This window comes from Haliotis cracherodii, unplaced genomic scaffold (genome assembly GCF_022045235.1).
Source record: "Haliotis cracherodii isolate W230 unplaced genomic scaffold, xgHalCrac1.p SCAF_14, whole genome shotgun sequence".
Taxonomy (NCBI): Eukaryota; Metazoa; Mollusca; class Gastropoda; order Lepetellida; family Haliotidae; genus Haliotis; species Haliotis cracherodii.
In genome coordinates, this window is record NW_027266269.1 from 6,277,348 (window position 1) to 6,292,372 (window position 15,025).

General features: G+C 42.0%; 1 pseudogene; it reads left to right on the top strand.

Annotated features, from left to right (window-relative positions):
• The first annotated feature begins 7,724 nt into the window (after window positions 1-7,724).
• Window positions 7,725-9,489, top strand: LOC139461388 (uncharacterized; annotated as a pseudogene).
• The last annotated feature ends 5,536 nt before the right edge of the window (window positions 9,490-15,025 follow it).

Sequence of the window (15,025 nt, forward strand, 5' to 3'; positions counted from 1 at the left end):
AAAAAGGTCCTTGACTGTTTTGACACTATAATATTTATCCCTTGTGATGGAAAAATCAATACAATCAAGCAGGACATGCTTGACTGTGATTCTTTCATCACAAGGGATGCAAAACGGAGGATCCTCACCATTTAAAAGATACTCATGTGTATATCTTGAATGGCCAATACGACATCGTCGCATAATGACCTCTTCAAATCTGGACTGACAACCCAAGTAGGTGTAACCGATATTTGGTTTAATTTCATGTAGTTTATTGATACCTACTTGGGCGTCCCACTTCTCTTGCATAAGATCTCGGATGTAAGATTGAATCATGGGTTTAAAATCAGTGTATGGGATCAGAAGTGGTGTCACAGATTTGTTGAGTGCTGCTTTTGCAGCAGCATCGGCCATTGTGTTACCAATGATACCGACATGGCTTGGTAACCAACAAAAGACGATGTCATATTGGCCAGTAGCAAGATCATTAAATAATTCGAGAATTTGGATTAAAAGTGGATGTTAAGGTGACATATTTTTAATCGCCTGAAGGCATGAAAGAGAATCTGAAAACAGTATGAATTGTTTATGTTTAGACTGATTACTGATATATTTAAGTGCTGTAAAAATGGCGTTTGCTTCTGCAGTGAATATGGAACTGTTATCAGGTAAAAGTGAAGATATTGTTCTGGATCCAATGACAGTGGCACTAGCAACAGCGCCACCATCCTTGGATCCATCTATAAAGATAGATTTATAAGTGTCATAATTGTTTCTTAATTGACTGTATTCTTGTTGGTAAATTAATTCGTTAGTGTCTGATTTCTTTAGTTTTGTTAATGTAAGGTCTACCTCTGGCTTCACCATTTGCCAAGGAGGAGATGAGAAAAGTTTAGTAGGAGCTATATCTTGGAGTTGAATATTAGAAGCTGATATTGCAGATTTTATTCTGATTCCGAGTGGTGGAGTAAGTGTTGATTTCTTATTGTAAAGATCTTCGTAGAGAGGACTGAATATGCATTCAAAAGCTGGATTGGATTGATTAGAATATACTTTAGTGATGTATTGTAAAGATAATTTTAAACGGCGTTGTTTAAGAGAAGGCTCATCTGCTTCTATATAGAGACTGTGAATGGGAGACGTTCTAAAAGCTCCAAGGCAAAGCCTCAGGCCTTGATGATGGATGGTATCGAGTTTTTGTAAATTACTTTTGCAGGCTCCACCATAGATGGTGGAGCCATAATCAAGTTTGGAACGAATTAGTGACCTGTATAAGTGTAAGAGGGTTGATTGATCCCCTCCCCACTTGGAATTAGAAACTACTTTCAATAAGTCGAGTGCCTTCAGGCATTTAGCTTTTAGGTATTTAATATGTGGAAGGAAAGTTAAGTGGTTATCAAAAATAAGTCCCAAGAACTTGACCTCCTTAACAACTTTGATAGGAGTGCCATTCAGAAATAGTTCAGGGTCCTTATGTGGCTTATATTTTCTGCAGAAATGTATACAATTAGTTTTTGATTTGGAAAATTTAAACCTGTTTTCTAGACACCACTTGTTAATTTTATTAAGACATAATTGTAACTGCCTTTCTATTGTGTGCATATTTTTACCACGACAAGATAGATTAAAATCATCCACAAAAAGTGATCCATCAACTGAATCATTTAAAACTTTTGACAAACTGTTAATTTTTATACTGATTAAAGTGACAAACAAAATACTGCCTTGTGGGACACCCTGATCCTGTCACAATGACACCACCGGTACAGTCTGACAAACTGTCACTCATCTGCAAAAATGTCCGACAAGCGTGAATGCAATGTATGCAACAAGACATTCACCAGATGGGACAGTCTCTTGGGATACTTCCGGGGCAACCACCTCCCAATGAAGTTCGAATGCACCATTTGTTCGAGACTTTGCAAGATTTGTTTGTTTGTTTGTTGTCTAATGCCACACTCAGCAATATTCCAGCTATATGATGGCGGACTGTAAAATAATCGAGTCTGGACCAGACAATCCAGTGATTAATACTATGCTCATTGATCCATGCACTTGGGACCGATGACATACACCAAGTCAACGAGTCTGACCACCCGATCCCTTTAGTCGCCTTTTACGACAAACATAGTCGCCTTTTAAGGCACCTCAAACCACCGGTCCCATTAAGTGGCCTGATTGGCTTAACAAGTGTCACTATAGTTACAAACACACCGGCGACTAGACAAAATAAAAAGGTTCGAACAACAGCTAAATGCCAGGGTAGAATTGGTCTTCAGCAACCCATATTTGCCATAAAAGGTGACTATGCTTGTTGTAGAAGGCGACTAACGGGATCAGGTGGTCAGGCTCACTGACTTGGTTGATACAGGCCATCGATACCAATTGCGTGGATCGATGCTCATGATGTCAATTACTGGATTGTCTGGTCCAGTCTTTATTATTAACAGTACTCCGTCATATAGCTGGAATATTGCTGAGTGCGGCGTTAAACATCATACAAACTGTAAATAATCAAGTCTGGACCAGACAATCATGTGATTGAGCAATCCACGCAATTGAGATACGATGACATTGCATCAAACCAAGTCAGCGAGTCTGAACGCCCGATCCCGTTAGTCGGGAGCACCATTAGAACAGTACCACAACTTCTCGTGAAGACGATCTCTGTCGTAGGTCACGTGTCAGTAAGACAAGTTACTAGTTTTGTGAGAATCCGTCAGACGTGAGTCGCGACCTTCAGATTGTTAGCCCGACAGCTAGCCGACTGAGCTACGTCCACACTGCTAAATTGAGTGCAAATTTACCTAGTCATTCCCGAAACGTCATGGAAAGTGACGAAGGTTACAGGAAACCATGGTGTCTCGTGACTTTCATCTTCTGACACTTACGAAGGTGTTCAGGTTTTCTGGGTAACCATGGAACCGTGTGACGTCATTCTATTTCTTGTTGGTTGTAATTTCGCGGGCCCGTGAAATTCTAATCATCACTTTGCTCCGAATTGTGAAAGAGCAAACACGTACAATTTAAGATGGCAGGATATATGGATAATTCGTTTGAGGATTTTGTGATAGAACAGAAAGTGGGGCGGATGGGAGTTAGTAAGGAGGACATATGGATCATGGGAGTAAGGATCAGAGGATCAGGAACACGGACCAGGAACTTCCACGGAAGGCTGAAGGCGGTACTGTTCCGACGCTCCTTGGGTGAGTTCATATGGGAGAAATTTGGGGAGGTCTTCAAGGGTCATAACTTATGATTTGTTGTTGCTTCATGTATTTGTTACGATTCGTGCTACTTTAGCTCGGTGCATGAATTGTGGGTTACTCGCTAACCATGTCACCTGTGATTTGTGCAAGAGGTCGACATATCTTGCCAGGGAAACTGGGAATCATCGGAGTAGTGACGGCATTCGATGGACTTGTCGTAGAACGATTGATGGAGTTAGGCATCAATGTCATAAATCAATTCAAACTAAAAGCTGGTTCACTGATGCTCGTATCAATATGGCTGAATGTTTGAAATTGATTTTTCATTGGTGTCAGAACCGTTCACAGTTTGATTGTCAAACTGAGTATGGATTTTCTTCATCAAAGACTACTGACTGGTACAACTTTTGTCGGGAGATGTGTGATAAATCGGTCTACGGGAGAATGGAAAAGATAGGTGGGCCAGGCATCATTGTTGAGATTGAGGAATCAAAGTTTGGCAAACGAAAATATCATAAAGGTCATTATGTTGAGGGCCAGTGTGTGTTCGGAGGTGTTGAGAGATTGGCCCGAAACAAGATTTTTTATGGTACCAGTAGAACGCCGAGATATTGACACTTTGATTCCATTAATCAAACAGAGGATTTTACCTGATTCAATTATCATTTCTGATTGTTGGAAAGCATACAATCGTCTTGATTCTGATCTGGGTTATACTCATCTCACGGTCTATCAATCACTGGATTTTCTGGTCCAGACTCAATTATTTACAGACCGCCATCACATAGCAGGAATATTGCTGAGTGCGGCGCTAAACCACAAACCAACCAACCACTGTCAACCACTCCGAGAACTTCAGAGACCCCATCACAGGTGTGCATACAAATACAATAGAAAGTGCTTGGCTTCATGCGAAAGCGATCCATGAATAAGTATGGCACTGTAAAGTCGCTCTTTGAATTGTATCTCAATGAGCATATCTGGAGAGTGAAAGTATCTTGGGATGGCGGAGACTTGTTTGATGCTTTTCTTCGTGAGGTTTCCAGACAAAATCTGCTCTCAAACTAACCTGGAACCATTCCACTTCAGCTTCCACACCTCTTGCTGCTACCTCCGCCCACTGACAGAGTATTGATCATGCCTTGAACACGTCCGGTATTTACCAAACGCCAATGCAATTACTTTTGTTTAATGTTGAATTAAATTCATTCACATTTCTAAGTGTAAGGTTACTGTGTGAAAAATCACCACATTGATGCAAGCAATCAATCAAAAAATAAAAAAATCCCTGCACCCACCCAGTAACCTCTCCTGATAAAACACTTCTCCCCACTCCCGAAAAAATGATAATAATTTTTAAAAAGGTATATTTAAATAAATAACACAGAATATGATTTATTTAGGCACATTGATAAAAATATTTTTTTTGAAATTCTATTCTAAAACAAATATAAAGAATACTTTAAAAAAAAAAAAATTACATACATAGTAAATTCGTTTAACAGACCAATTTATTAATTTTACACAGAAAAACAGACACAGTAACCTAAAACAAATGAAAAAGAGTTTAACTTTAATCCGGTCTTTGTAAAATGATGCGTGACCGCAGGCTCTTTTGGATATTTTATGAAAACTCCAATCACGACTCTTACAATTCACTCATTAGGCCCATAGGAATGATGTTTCAGTGTGAGGAGCTCACATGCACCAACTGACCCCAGCAACCGTGTTGCTAGGCTGACGTCACAGGGCACTGTTCACCCCGTGTCTTTTGCATGCTCTCTCTCAAACTTACCTCACTGGGTATTATGACGTGTTTTTAAAGTTTGAGGTACTATATTCTAAAGGCAGGCATGGGTTGCAGAAGACCTATTCTACCGACGATCTTCGCGGGTTGAAAATAAATCGAGTCTGGACCAGACAATACAGTGATTAACATCATGAGCAATCCACGCAATGGGGATACGTGATCATTCAACAACAATAACCGGATATGTTTCCGAGTGAGCTGCAACATATTTTTTTATTCGGAATCCTGATTAAGGAAAATACAGGTGCAGATATAAAAAATAATCATGATTTGTATGAACATATCCGAGATGTAGAAGTGCATTGAAAATCCTGCAGCGCAAAGTTGGTATATATAGAAAGAACTGATATAAAACCGGGTGATGAAAAATGGAAATCCTTTGCTATCCTAGGGACTGATATTTTATAAGATTTGTTCGTTGTTTTAATAACAATTCCAGCTATGTGACGGCGGTCTGTAAATCATCGTGTCGGGACCAGACAATCCAGTGATTGACATGCGCATCGATCCAGTGAGCCTGACCATCCAATCCCCTTAGTTGCCTCTTACTCATTTATTAGAGACTTCTCTTTGAACTGTATAATACTTTGATCAAACACTCAAGCCCCCTCAATTATTAATGACCAGCTCATCAAAAATGTTCGAATTTTATTATATATTACTTGTTAAAAAAACCCGTCGAATTTTCCACGTGCCACACAAACCCCTCTTTCGCTGTAATTATTTCATGACCCCACGAATCTCAACTTATCCCCAATGGTTTGGTTTGGTTTGTTTAACGCCGCACTCAGCAATATTCCAGCTATATGACGGCGGTCTGTAAATAATAGTCTGGACCAGACAATCCAGTGATGAATATCATGAGCATCTATCCACGCACTTGGATATTAATCAACCAAGTCAGCGGGCATGACCACCCCGTTAGTCGCCTATTGGGTTGCTGAAGACCTATTCTACCCCGGATGTTAACATGCATTATTCCCAATAAAATGACTACATTTAGAAGGTAAACCTACTGTGTTTTGAAATTTGATGTAGTCCCACTGTAGAATAGATACCTCTTTATTTTAATTTTGAACCAAGCGCTTCAGATTCGATCTGATTTTCACCAAATCCCCCTCCGAAAACGGCTCATAGTGAGTTCTTTTTCGAAGCATCATTATCAAGTCATTGTTGGCAGTGTCAAACTGTTGGTTGGTTGGTTGGTTTGTTGTTTGACGCCGCACTCAGCAATATTCCAGCTATATGACTACGGTCTGTAAATAATCGAGTCTGGACCAGACAATCCAGTGATTAATATCATGAGCATCGATCCACGCAATTGGGATCGATGACATGCATCAACAAAGTCAGCGCGCCTGACCACCCGATCCCGTTAGTCGCCAATTTGTATGCAACCGATATAATGTTCCTATAAACTTTACAATTTGTATGCAACCGATATAGAGCGGGTGGGGCAGTACTCGGACACCCAGCTAATTAACACGTGTACACTCTAAACAAACGTACTGATGCGCATAATTTTCACGCAGGCTTTTTCCACTTCCTCCCTGACGTCAGAAACGATTCGTCTGCTACTGGGGCGCGTTGCAAGCCACGAATCGCTAAGAGAAAGCAAATTAATCGCTCATCCCAGGATCTGCAACAGTTGGAAGCGCTTGCGCACTCTTCCAAAATGGCGGCGCAACTACCGCTTGATTGCCTTGACGTTATGAAGATCATAATAGAAGAGGCTCGATGACGAGCTGATGAAATTTATGACTACTTTGAAGAAGTGGAGCAGACTGAGGATGATGGTGTGTTAGCTACCTTTGCTCATTTTCTCGTTGATCCAATCAATAATTCCTTGTTCCGCTGTCAAAGTAAGCCGCCATTTTGGTTTGAGAACGAAGCGACCTCAGTCAGCGATTGTTTCGCTTGCAAGCGGCTGAAAGTTAGCGCACTGTTGTGAGGTGAATCGCTGTACATAGCTTACAAGCGATTGGCGCTTTGCAACGCTCCCCTGATAAAAGCTCGTGTACATGTTTTCCCACGTCACCATGCCGCCCACGCATTTTGGCAAAGCATTGCAGTTTCTGATCATAACGTTATAGCTTCCGCACAACTAGTTTTTGGCGACTTCTTGTGAATCGACCATGCCAACATGGAAACGTTTGGCGCGAAAATTCTAAAAATAACCTAATTAAGCTGTGTCCGACTACTACCGCGGAGAAATTACGTGGGAATGCAGTACTCGGACAGTCGACAAATAAAATTTGGAATTACATATTAGAATTTTTTTAAATAAAAATAATTGAAAAAAGCTATTAAGAAAATGTAAAATGAAAAAAATAGGTGTTTTTCGATCGCGAGTGACATACTTTTTTAAGAGGGTTCTGATTGGGGATGGGGTGGTGTGGTGCACGTGACTTTGTCTTTGGGGGTGTTATTCAGGGGGTTAATACGTGCAGTATGTCAGTTGCATGTTTTTAGTGTAAATATTCAGTAACTGTCAATCTCACAAAAAGACGTTATCTCAGTGTCGTTTATCAATCATATTTTACTTTGGCGATGAAACTGAACGTTTTTTACGTGTCGCCCATCAGGACCCTCATTCATTCTAATCTGATTACAGAAGGTATTACGTATTAGTAACATTCCCGTTATTCTTCAGTATATGGATATGATAGTTCCATTGACTAGTTCTAATTATATTGTAGGGCCGTCTGTGTAGATTTGCTAAAATGAGCTTTCGAGGAGGAAAGCCTGCCTATTCATATGAAAACCTAACGCGGGCTGTGGATGCAGTTAACGCCAAGCAGATGTCTGCACGCAAAGCTGCCGTCGCTTTCGGTATACCCAAAAGTACTCTTCATGACAAACTCTCCAATAAAGTACCTCTTGTTTACCGCAAAGGTCCTTCACCTATTTTACCACAAGACGAGGAAAGACATCTTTCAGATTGGGCGATACACATGTCGAGTATAGGGTACGGCCGGACAAGGGACGAACTGTTAGACACGGTCCAGAAAATAATCAAATTAGATGGTAGGGAGAATCCTTTTACTGATGACAGACCTGGTAAGGATTGGTTTAGGGCTTTCTTAAAACGAAACCCTACAATATCAGTAAGAACACCAACAGAACTTTCAAAAGAACGTGCTATGGTATCACAACAAAAAATTGCTGATTGGTTTGATACCTTCACAACCTACATCGCTGACAAAACTGATTCAGACATCTTCCATGACCCATCAAGGCTGTATAATGCTGATGAATCGGGTTTCCCCATGTGTCCAAAGAGTGGTAGGGTTCTGGCCAAACGAGGATCCCAGACAGTTTATAACTTCTCGGCCTCAGACAAGAGCCAGATAACAATTCTTGCTTGTACAAGTGCTTCAGGTGACTACACTGCCCCCATGATCGTCTTTCCCGGTAGCAGGTCAAATACAACCCCCTAGATGGTTTTGAGGAGGCGGTTCTAGGGCGAACCGAGAATGGCGGGATGGACGCAGAACTATTTGTTTCTTGGCTTAAAACTTTTTTTATTCCTCATGTCGATAAAGAGGCAATCAAGAAACCAATAATTCTGTTTCTAGACGGTCATTCAACGCACCTGACCCTTGAAGCGTGCACTGTTTGTGTGGAGAACAACATCGTCCTGTACTGCCTCCCATCACATGTTAGGCAGCCATTGGACCTGAGCTTTTTCAGTCCACTCAAACATGCATGGTGCCAATCTGTCCGAGATTTTCAGATTTCAAACATCGGGGAATGTGTTAGGAAATGTACCTTTGCCAGTGTATTTTAAACTGCTTGGGTAAGGGCAGCTACAACAGAAAATGCAAAGAGGGGTTTCCTCGAATCAGGGTTGTTTCCGCTCATTCCTGATAAAGTTACCGATAATCAGAAATTAAAACCGAGCTTTATCTTTGAACCATGCAAACCAGTGCTTCAGTCAACCCCTGTAACCCATCCACAGTCAGAACATTTACATTTGCATTTGCACCCCCAGCAGACACCCCATCCCAACCTTTCGCTACACTAACATCACCAGAATATGCATCCTCACCAGTCGTGCAAACAACTCTGCCATCACCCCATACAGACCCTAATGCACCAGTACAATCACAAACTACACATAGCACAACACCCCAAACAGACACTTCACACCTAGCCTTACATTCTACATCAGCCACAGCCCACACATCTTCCAGTGACGCATTTGACAAATATTTAGTTTTCCCTGAAGTACGGAGCCGTACCCAAAAGTATAAACCTACAGTGTTGCCCAAATCTGCCTCAGGAGAAGACATCAGGGAACTTCTCCTTGAAAATAAGAGAAAGGCAAAGGAAGAGAAACAGACGAAAGAAAGCAGAAAGCGAATGAGAGAGGAAATAAAACTTAAACGAGAAGAAGAGAAAGCAGCCCGGAAAGCCCTAAGAGAAAAAGAACGGGAAGAAAAGCGAGAAAGCAAGAAGACGAGAAAAAGGCATACAAACTCTTGAAGAGTAAAGAAAAGTAACACTAGACAGTGACGAAGATCTCTCTGAATCCGAGATTCCCTACATGGATTACGACGACGACGACGACAGCGATTTTTCCGATGATACCCTCCGGGATTTTTGTCACCTTTGATTGGGTCGGGATTTGGCGACAAATGATGACTGGGTGGGATGTCTTAATTGTACCAAATGGTTCCACAAGAATTGCCTGGGATACCAGACTTATAACACATCAACAACTCGCCGACCTTCCTGTTGGCACAGTTTACTTTTTTTAAATAAGTGAACTCAGAGTTCATTTCACATTAAAATGTACAAAAAATGAACACATCTTTCATATTTTAACAGAAGAATGGAATATCCATGCATACTCTGGACCACCTGGATGGGGTAACCTTCATAGGTACCATGTGTATCATGTGAAGCCGTTACCATTTATGGCACTGAAGATGAACCAGGAACCAGAAAACATCTATGACGCAAACGCTCTCAAAATTAGTATTCCCGATGACGCTGACATACATTTCCGTAGTTTAGATTTGGAAGTCCGGTCCCCACCCAATAGACAGGTTTTACGGGACATAGCTGGCCGTGTCGTCGGCAGAGTTCCCTTACAGTTGTCAGAGTACTCACTCCTTTGATGACGGAAGGTTGCGTTTGAAATGTGACACCGTTCTTTACTGGTAGATTTACTCACAGTGGGCCTGTTAGGGGTGGGGGCCCCAAACTAGACTGTGTTTAATTATTGCGTATCAAGCCACAACGTCGTACTTTATTCAAAATAACAGAAAAACAGGATTCGATGGTGACAGCGTTAGACTGAGAAGAAAACTAATGTCAGTATAATAAAACCCACATGTATCTGTGTACAGTGATGCCAAAATGAGAAGATAAGCCAATGAAATTGTATTTATGTTGCTATTACGTTGATGTTCTCATTGACACAATGAAAAAAACACAATTGTAATTATGTTATATTCGGTTAAGACATTTTTAAAATATTCTTAAAGTGTCCGGGTACTGCCACAAGGGTGTCCGACTTGAACCGCAGGCTCGTCACGATATGGCTGAAATATTGCCGATGTGACGTAGAGCATTAACTCACTCACTCAACCGCAGTATTCGTCAACCGAAGTAGTCGTCGAGTAAATATCATAAGAATTTGTTGAAACAAGCGCACGAACACAACCACTACCGAGTATAATCACCACAGCAGTTACCTCCCTTCACATATACGATGAAAGAAAGTCAATAAGTACTTTGGTTCAACTTGCATGCCGTTAGGAACGTTAAGTGTCCGAGTGCTGCCCCACCCGCTCTACCTTCGTTGGGTGTTCCCATCTCATCGTTAAACCAGTCAGGGTTAACCTCTTGCAAGTCTAAATCGTCACCAAAAACTTCCGTCAACGATCCAAGATGGAATGATGGGTTATCGACAGCCATGTTTTATGGATCGATATGTGGGCTATCGATGTATACATACGCACGATTTTTTGGTGAAAAGGCTGGGCCTATTTAAAGGGGGTTACTGTAGCAAAAAGGAAACCTCTTTTTAACTGATCAGAATCAAGCGTTCAACAATGTCATGGCAGAATGGTTGTTATTCGAGTTTACAACGACAACGTATTCTAGAGACAGTCGCTAAAATATCTCGGCCATTCCCCGGTATAAACTTTCGAGAGATGGGTGCCAGACAATCCAGTGAATAACACAAGCTTAGATCCTAAGTGACGTCATGTATGTGACGTCATCGGCACGAGACGATGTCGTGACGTAAGGGCACGCGAGTTGGTCTTGAGTATGTATGGCGGACGAGGCAGGAAGATGACAAAGTGTGTTGCGATGTGAATTCCAGTGGATTCGACCTGTGATGAGCACTGACCAGTTAAAAGAACATTACAGAGTCCATGACCCGTGAAGATTCCGGTGTAAAATAGGGGTGCGTTGCAAAGCGCCAATCGCTTGCAAGCGATGTACAGCGATTCGCCTAACAACAGTGCGCTAACTTTACGCCGGCTGAGGTCGCTTCGTTGTGAAACCAAAACGGCGGCTGACTTTGGACAGCGGAAGAAGTAATTCTTGACTGGACCTACGAGAAAATGAGCAAAGGCAGCTGACACCTCATGCCCATCATCCTCGGTCGGATCCACATCTTCAAAGTAGTCATAACCTTGATCAGCTCGTCATCGAGCCTCTTCTATTACCTTCTTCATTACATCAAGGCAACCAAGCGGTGGTTGCGCCGCCATTTTGGAAGAGAGCGCAAGCGCTTCGAATTGTTGCAGACCCCGGGGTGAGCGAGTAAGTTGTTTTCTCTAAGCGATTGGTGGCTTGCAACGCGCCCTAGGTCTTCAGCAACCCATGCTTGTCGTAATGGTGACGATGTCATGATGCTAATCACTGGATTGTCTGGTCTGGATTTTCAGACAGCCGTCTATATATATATATATATGGAATATTGCTGAGTGCGGCATTAAACAACATTAAACAACAAACCAACCAATTACAGAGTACAGAACAATGAGGATCATAGTAGGAAGAGCTTGTTGGTGAGAAAGTCGGCAAAAAAGGGTGACTTTGTCATGACAACTGCGCAGTTTAACTTTCAATCTTCGGTAGCGTAGTAGGATCACGGTGTTTTCTTTTGTCCATACGTATCTCCTACGTAGGTGATAGTGATTCTAGGCCATATACTAAATCCTAAGTAGGTTGGTTTGTTGTTTAACGCCGCACTCAGCTATATGATGGCGGTCTGTACCAGACAATCCAGTGATTAATATCTTGGTTGGTTTCATTGTTCAATTCAGCAATATAATATTCGAGCTATATATGACGCTGGTCTAAAAAAATCGAGTCTGGACCAGACAATCCAGTGATTAATACCATGAGCATCGATCCACGCAGCGAGCCTGACCACCCGATCCCCGCCTTTCACGGCAAGCATTGGTTGCTGAAGACCTATTCTACTCCGGATCTTCACGGGTACCTTCACCAAGGCAATAGCCCTGAACTGGTCGGAAAATCGTTTAGGTACTAAAGCCAATTTATATCAGCCCCTTAGCTTGTGTGTGTTTGTTTTAGGTCAGCACTATGTGACGGCGGTCTGTAAGTAAACGAGTGTGGACCAGACAATCCAGTGATTAATACCATGAGCCCAGATCCACGCAATTGGGATCGTTGACATGCATGAACCAAGTCAGCGAGCCTGACAACCCGGTCCCGTTCGTCGCCTTTTACGACAAGCAAAGTATAGTCACCTCTCACGTCAAGCATGGGTTGCTGAAGACCTATTCTACCCCGGAATCTTCACGCATACTCAGACAAAAATGATTTTCACCGTGTGCCCACTGCGCTTCCGTACCCATCTACTTACAAGCGACCGACAGGATCCAGTGGTCAGGCTTGTCGTAAAAGGCGACTGACAGGATCGAGTGGTCAGGCTCGCTGGCTTGGTTGATGCCTGTGATCCCAATTTCGTGGATCGATTCTTATGCTAATAATCATAGAATTGTCTCGTCCATCCAGTGATTGACATGATAACCGATCCAAACTATTGGGATACGATAACATGCATCAGCGAGCCTGACCACGTGAGTGCGGCGTTAAACAAACGTGATATCAGTCACTGGATTGTCTGGTCCAGAAAAAAAATTATTTACACAACGCGTTGAAACCAACCAACGAACCTAAAAAAACATTCTGCTTGTTGGCTTGTCATAGCACCAAGTTAATTTTGCTTTAGCGGACACTGCAGTCGTTAACCTGTTGCCAAAAAAGCCTGCTCTTTTACCCCCAAAACACATGCACCAATGTTATTCTTAAGTGAAGGTTATTGCAAACCTGTTCCTCTCGAGGTACAAATTCTTTGGCAAGACGTTTATCATATCATAGTGATCCTGCTGAACATAGGTCGGATCCCTGACAAGTATATCGTCCCAAGGTACTAGCATACCATATGGCTTTTCAGGTAGTAACAACCTCGACCCTTGTTTCCATTAAGACCCGTGAAGATCCGGCCTTCAAAAAGGTCTTCGGCAACCCATGGTTGCGGTAAAGGGTGACTATGCTTGTCGTAAAAGGCGACTAACGGGATCGGGTGGTTGATGCACGTCATCACTGGATTGTCTGGTCCAGACTCGATTATTGCTGAGTATGGCATAAGACAACAAATCTAAGGTTCTAATAATATGCCACCTTCGTACCCACCCAGATAGCGGACTCATATTTGGCTCCATAAGCGAGTGAATTATAATTTGGATTCGTATCAGCAGTATTTTAGTAGTATCGCGATTATAACACTGTATACATTGTTGATAATAAATACTTTAGACAAGGAAACCCGTCAAGCAAGGACAGTTAAACAATCAGGTTATCACATCTGTATTCGTAAAACTGGTATTTAACCATTAAATAATGTTACTATGCATAACAATATATATTATAAAAGCAGGCTATAGATCACTAGCAACCAATGTTAAATATATTCAAGCATCCCTTTCAGAGGATTGTGCCGTTGGAATAGATGGAGCAAATAAAATGTGCAGTCGTTGCGTCTAAACTCACTCTTATTTCTCCCCTATAATACATGCAGACTTAAGAGGTTGGTTTGTTGTTATTATGACGGCGATCTGTAAATAAACGAGTCTGAACCAGACAACCCAACGGGATCAGGTGGCCAGGCTCGCTGACTTGATTGATCGCATGATTAATGCGTAAATCGATGACCATGATCTTTATCACTAGATTGTCTGGTCCAAACTCGGTTATTTATTGAACCGCCGTCCTATAGCTGAAATATTATTGCTGGGTGGGGCGTTAAACATCAAACCAACCTGTCCGTAACACTTTCTTTGCTATCACAAAATACTCGAACGAATTATCCAGCGTAAATTGTACGTATTTGTTCTTGAACAATTCGGTGCGAAGTGACACTTAGAATTCCCGGGCCTGCGAACTTATAACCAATCAAAAATAGACTTACATCACACAGTTCGATGGTTACTCAGAGTTCCCGAGCACCTTTTGTAAGTGTCAGCAGATTAAAGATCCGGGGTAGAATAGATCTTCAGCAACCCATGCTTGCCGTGAAAGGTGACTAACGGGATCGGGTGGTCACGATTGGTTTGATGCATGTCATCGTATCCCAATTGCGTGGATCGATGCTCATGATGTCTGGAATAATGCTGAGTGCAGCTTTAAACAAGAAACAAACATACATAACTACATCAAATACAGTATTATGTTGTCATCTAATGTTGCTGCAGTAAATTATTAACTTGATGACATAAAGCCCACTTGCCAGGTCTCTGCAAAGCAACAAAATGGAAACTAACCTATTCCTGTCAGGGTGGAAGTTGATTTAATGGCGTTTATCCTGTTAGACTTACGTCGCGGCCATGACCCTTTGTTTCATTAATGTACTCTACCTTTAGTGATGTACACTGGCGAGACAGATTTGCCTGCTGTGACCTTGAAAATGGGGTCAAGGTCACCAAAACCGACTGGTGTCTGCGGAGTCTGTATATACATCACAGTACCA